Consider the following 6,215-nt stretch of genomic DNA (forward strand, 5'->3'; position numbering starts at 1 on the left):
CCCCTCCCCAACAGCAAAGAGAAAAGAATCAATATACATTCTAGGAGCCTCTTAGTGTGACATCTCTCCATGATACACTGTGAATGTGGAACTATAAGCTGAATTAAACTCTTTCCTCCCAAGCCGGTTTTTTTTTCTTTTTTTTTTTGGTCGTGGTGTTTTATCACATCAATAGAAACCTAAGAAAGGCAGTGACCTCTTCGTGTGATGTATGATGTAACCTCTGCCTGCTTTCTAGATAAGAGACTGGCGACCAGGACTTCTCTCCTTAGGCCTGTCCCCAGCACATCATAAAGTCATTGACCCAGCTGATTTCTGGGAGTTTGCTCTTGTTGGTGGCAGTATCAACTTGATACAACTTCAAGTCATCTATCGAAGGAGGACAACAACTAAGAAAATGCCCAGTAAGGTTGACTTGGAGGCAAGCCTGTGGCGCATTTCCTTAACTAGTGATTGATTGTGAGGACCCAGAGTGCTGTGGGCGGTGCCATTCCTGGGGAGGTGATCCTGGGGTGTCTAGGAAAGCAGGCTGAGTAAGCATGGAGAATCAGCCAGTGAGCAGAATTCCTGATTCCATTCCTGCCCTGACAGCCCTCCATGATACACTGCGAATGGGGAACTGTAAGCTGAATTAAACTCTTTCCTCCCAAGCCAGTTATTTTTTTTTTTTTTTTTTGGTCGTGGTGTTTTATCACATCAATAGAAACCTAAGAAAGGCAGTGACCTCAGGCCTCGCCAGGCAGGTCATCATCGTCGAAGCACAGCTTGGTCCAGGGAGATGGAGACACAACTGTTCATTTCCTAGACTTGGACTCTGAGCACCAAAGACAGTCCCAGAAGTTTCTAGACTGAGGAGAAGCAGACCTTCCAGCTGACCACCACCCAAGGCATTTCCTGTGAGCAAATTGGACCAGTACCATTCATACCTCAGTGCAGTAGCCAAGGGCTTTGGTTGCCTCAGCAACACCTGAGTGCTCGCTATGCACACCCCTGGGCTCTATACATATGACTGCTGAGTCGCAGCTCAGGGAGGGGTGGGATGTTTGAATTCCAGCTTTTGGAGTCATTTGGATTTCAGAACAGCAGCCAGCTCTGGACTAGGCCTGAAGGGCCTTCCTGGATGATGCATCCTGGAGGGTTTTGACCAAAGTGTGAAGATACAGCCTAGAATAAAGCATGCTGGGAAAAAAAAAAGAGGAAGATCTCGTACGTGCTCCCAGCAGCACAGCTGCCTGCCCTCCAGGTTCCTGGGACTCCTTCCTCCTTCATCCAGACTTGATCCATTCTTGATTTGTAGCTTTGAAGCTCCAAGCCTAACCTGTTCCCAGTGCCAGGAATGTGGCTCCACACCCACTTTGCCCTGAGGGTTCCACACAGACTCTTTCATAGCTGACCAGACCATCTGACTTTATTCAGAAGCACCCCTTCTGATCTCTCTCAGCCTCCACCACACCTGCATAGAATCCACCCTTGGTGCCTGATACTCAGTTGGCAGGACATGGGGTTCCCCTGCCAGACCTGGGCATTGAGAGCACCCACAACTCCCACAATGCATTGCACACAGTTAGGTTGCTCTCTCTCTCTCTCTCTCTCTCTCTCTCTCTCTCTGTGTGTGTGTGTGTGTGTGTGTGTGTGTGTGTGTGTGTGTGTCGTGGGTCTCTGTGTGTTGTATGTGTATCTCGTGTGTCTGTATGTTCTGTGTCTGTGTGTCTATGTGTCTGGGTGTGTGAATGCTCTGACCCACTCACTCATGGGTCATCAAGGATGGGGTCTGTGACAGTCTATGAGGAAGCTACATCGTCAACTCACAATCAGAAAGGGTTCCTGTTTACTCCTTCACTCTTTTCTCTGAAGTTCTGGAAGGCTAGCCTGGAGCTGATCTCTTAAGCTGGGCCAGGAAGGCCTGACTAACCTCTCCTCCGTTTCATTCCCCGATACACCCACCCAGACCAGCCTCTGGCCAAGACTGTCCTGTCAGCATGACACACATCAGGTCTACCTATGACTCTCAGTCATGCTCAGCCTAGCTAGCTCAGCTAGGCAGACATCTACAGTGACCCAGATTGCAGGCATAAGAGTTGTCCAGGGCTGTTCCGTGAACAAAGGCATGGGCTCCTCCCTCTGTGAGGACCCTGGGAGCCTGCCCCCCACAGCCAGCCTCTGACAGACACCACACAAGGAACACTGTCCAGCATGATAATTTAGGAAGCAGGACCTGTGGGTTCAGAGTCCTAACCCCCAACAAGCTATGCTCACATCCCTGGAGCCTCAAGATTTCAGCGGCCTCCTTGGTCATGTGGGGACCAGGCCTTGTCTGCCTAAACACAGTACATAAGTGGCCCAGATGACCTACTCTACACACAAAATACAGATTTAAAAATGGGGCTCCCCTGAGTTTCCCTCATCCTTAACCCCTTAAGTGACACTTGCTTCATTTGCTCCCTGTTGCTCCAGCCTCAGGGAACTTGTCCATGTTCCTTCCTCTGCCAATAACCCTGTCCCCCTTAAACATGTCACCTACAGCTAAAACTTGGCAGGGAGAGAGAGCAACCAGGAAGGATTACATTTATGTAATGATGTGTCAGAGGAAATTAAAAGATAATGAAAATCAGAAGTCCTGGGAGACTTTGATCCCTTTCCTGGTCTCTCTAATAAAAGGCTTGGGTTCTCGCCACAGCTGCATCAATGACACTGGAGATTGTTCCAGACCCACAAAGACCTGTCATCGGTTTACAAGTAGAAAGGGCTCTAGGCTATCCTTTCCCTGAGCATGGTGTGTATGAAGGGGGTGGGGGTGCTTAAGTGGGTTTGACTACAGATTTTCTTCCTTAATTTCAGATCTGTAGCTTGTTCAGTGAACTGTTTCCAAGGGCTCCCTGGGCATTAATTGGGGATGGTATATTCTCCCTAATCATGGAGCTTGTCCAGCAGCTAGCTCTGTGAACAAAGGCATGGGCTCCTCCCTCTGTGGGTCTCTGGGAGCCTGGCTCTCACAGCCAGCCTCTGACAGGCACCACACAGGAAAATTGTCCTGGCCGTGTGACCTAGGAAGCAGGCTCTGTGAATTCAGTGTCCCACCTCACAAGCCCACAAACTCATGTGCCAATGAAGCCTCTCACCGGCTTGAACATGGATACACAGATGACCTGTTACGCATCCAAATTAAAGAATGACAAACTATGAGTCTCAGTCCTAATTCTCTGCTGATTCTACTTATACATGAAGGGTCTGATTTGATTAGCCAATGAGGAAGTAGCTATGTGACTCTATGTCACACTTTCTCCTGTCTGCTCAGGACCCAGTAGAGCATCCTCAACAGAGAGCTTGTAAAGCACCCTATGGAAGAAGGTTCTAGAAGGTAAGGGACCCTGTATAAATCGGAAGGCTCAGGATATAATAAACAACGGACTAGTCTCATCAGCACCCGACCAGAGCCCAGAGTGGTAGCTCGTTATGTCCCTGAGCCAGACTCCAGCATTCCGGAGAGTAAGCCCTGTGACCAGTAGGTTCCCTGTTGCCACTTGTCTCTGCTGAGATGGCCACAGGGTTAGCTGCTTCTACAATTGCACAACACTAGGGCAGGTGGCCCAGAGCTCCTGGGGCCAGCCTTACCTTTAGGATCATTCTCCCCTTTGCCCATAGCCTGAGGCCAGGTCAGGAGTTGACTCTAGCTCCTCCCTGGGCCCCTGATCCCGGCAGAGTGATGGGGGTAAGTGCTGGTCTTCCTGGAGGACTCAGAGCAGGGATCAACTGATCAAGAGAGAAAGAATGGCTAGGTTGCAAGGTGAGGCCACACTGCTTTGCTTCCCTGCGAGCCACAGGGAAAAGTGTGGTGCGGGTATCTTGACTTGTGTGCAGGGAACCACAGTGTGTGCCTGGCACTGTGCTAAGAGCTTTCCCATACCCCTTTGCTTTGACCCCACATAGCAGAGGAGGAAGGTGAGGGCTGAGAAGATGATAGCACTATTTGAAGTTAGACCCCATGCTTGTCTATTTACAAGTCCAGGACTGTAATCTCAAATTGAACACTATGCCTGTCCATAGGACTGTATACCTGGCCTCAACTCCCCAAGAGCAGGCTCTGAGCTCACCTCTACTCTGTAAAACGAGGGGCCACCAAACCTACCCTGGCCAATTCAAAGAGCTTGGCTAATTCTGGGGCATCCTGAAGCCATTGGACCTGGCTGGGATCACCTTCCTGCCTTCCATCCGTCAGCAATGATAGCATCCAGCTGGACCGGTGAGTCAGTGCCTTCATTCTCCTGTATCTGGGAGGGTAGGCCTCTCCTGCTGTCGGTTTGGCTCCATCAGCCTGTGTGGGGGTGCCCTGGCAGCCAGGCTGCCATCAGCCAGGCCCTGGGGCTTGGCAGCCTTCCTAAACTCTAGCACGGGGTTTGTCTTTTCCCTTAACCCATCAGCCTCTTCTCTGGGATCAGAGAACCGTTTCTAGATTCCTCTGGCCACTTCAACCATGTCCTGGACCAGGCTGTGGTGGCTTCTGGTACATTGAGTGCGTGGCCTCTGTCCTGGCCTCAGCAGAAGCCTCCCAGAGCACACAGCCAGGCACAGAGCCTATTTCCCAGAGCACACAGCCAGGCTCAAAGGCCAACCTGCTGTTTTAGAGCCAGCCTGAAACATATGAGGAGAAGGGACTGGGCAAAACCGAGCAACAGAGAAGGACGTGGATCTTGGCTGGACCTTCAGGTGGGATGTGTGGGAGGGTAATCTACAGTTGGATTGGACGGTGCAAGTAGGCGCAAGACCATCTGCTGAGTGCCAAGGCAAACATCACCCCACATGCTAGGGTGGCCTTCACCTTAGAGGGAGGAGACAGAGCGGCAGCCTGCGTTCCAGCAAGGTGGCAAACTTTCAGGTCCCGTTGTTCATCTACAAGACGGACTTAATAAAGCCAGGCTTGTTCTATGCAGTTTCGGCCATTTCCACAGAGGGCCTGGCCAAAGGCCTGCGTGTCAGCAGGCTGCCAACATAGACATTTCTTTACACCTTGTGTGTTGCCCAACAAGACCTGTGCCATCTTCTATTGGTCCCTTTCCATGTTCATCATCCTTGAATGAGGAAGAACCTAGAGGCATTTTGCACAAGGCATGCCTTGCCCTGAAGTGGGGCACCTCTCGGGAAACAGAGAGAGCATTGTGCCGTCCCACAGACCCGCCCCTCAACACACTTGATCCTGTGAAGGGTCTGAGATCCCAAGTGGGAACTGCAGTCTTGCTGATATCATGTTACGACTTCAGTCGTTCTCTCTGGGAATCAAGGAGGCACTAGACGCTGTGGGTGGCCACCCTCATAGTCTCTACCCAAAAAGCCCACCGGGGGGGGGGGGGCGGCGGGGGAGAGAAAGAAATATGCAAATGGCCTCTAGCTCAGACAGATGGCCAACAGTCTATGTACGCTGCTGCATCATTGACCTGTAGACTCTTAGTTGTGGTAATTATCAGTGTTACTCACTCTTGGGGCTCCAAAGGATGAGCAGAAGTTTTCAGGGGAGACAGGATCTGAAGACCCTAAGCTCTAACAAGGAAGAATATGCCTGGGCTGGCATGGGTTGACCTGGGGCAATCCCTCTAGGGAATGCAGGTGTTCTGAACAGCCTAGAGGCACAGGTGTATGAGGCCCACATGGGACAACCATCAGGAGACATGTGGGTACCCTATGGCCTGTATCCCGGCCTTCCAGGAACTGGTTGGATGAGACAAGACTCACCCCTAACATATTTAAAGAGCAATTTTTTTTTACCTGAAGATCTCCAATTGTGGGCGTGACATGAAGTCTGATGTCACTCTCCTCGGGTGGTGCTGCCAGCCCTTCTGCGAATGAGAGAGATGAGCACACAGTTTCACATACTATATCCAGAGGCAAGGTCACCCCCCTCTTTACCTCCTTCACACACAGCCTATCTCCACTAAAGAATCTCTCTCTCTCTCTCTCTCTCTTTCTCTCTCTCTCTCTCTCTCTCCATCTCTATCTCTATCTCTCTCTTTCTTTCTCTCCCTCCCTCCCTCTCTCTTTCTCTAAAGTTTATTTATTTCCCTTTGTGAGGAAGGCTTGCATGGATGCTGTGTAGCGCGTACTGAAGCCTGTGTTGACAATGAGAGTTCTTCTCCTAGGTTTCAGCATTTGAAACACTAGGTCCCCAGTTGGCGAAGCTGTTTGGAAAGGTTTCTGAGGCATGGCCTTGCTGGAGGAAACGCATC

At 50.7% G+C, this 6,215-nt stretch overlaps 1 long non-coding RNA gene across 1 annotated transcript; it reads left to right on the forward strand.

Moving 5' to 3' along the window:
• Positions 1-3,605: 3,605 nt before the first annotated feature.
• LOC114626956 lies at positions 3,606-6,011 on the forward strand. Its single transcript, XR_003712320.1, has 4 exons — positions 3,606-3,709; positions 4,045-4,240; positions 4,623-4,704; positions 5,764-6,011. It is a non-coding gene; the product is annotated as an uncharacterized LOC114626956 (long non-coding RNA).
• Positions 6,012-6,215: the final 204 nt, after the last annotated feature.

The sequence above is a fragment of the Grammomys surdaster genome, unplaced genomic scaffold (assembly GCF_004785775.1).
Source record: "Grammomys surdaster isolate TR1022 unplaced genomic scaffold, NIH_TR_1.0 241, whole genome shotgun sequence".
Classification (NCBI taxonomy): domain Eukaryota; kingdom Metazoa; phylum Chordata; class Mammalia; order Rodentia; family Muridae; genus Grammomys; species Grammomys surdaster.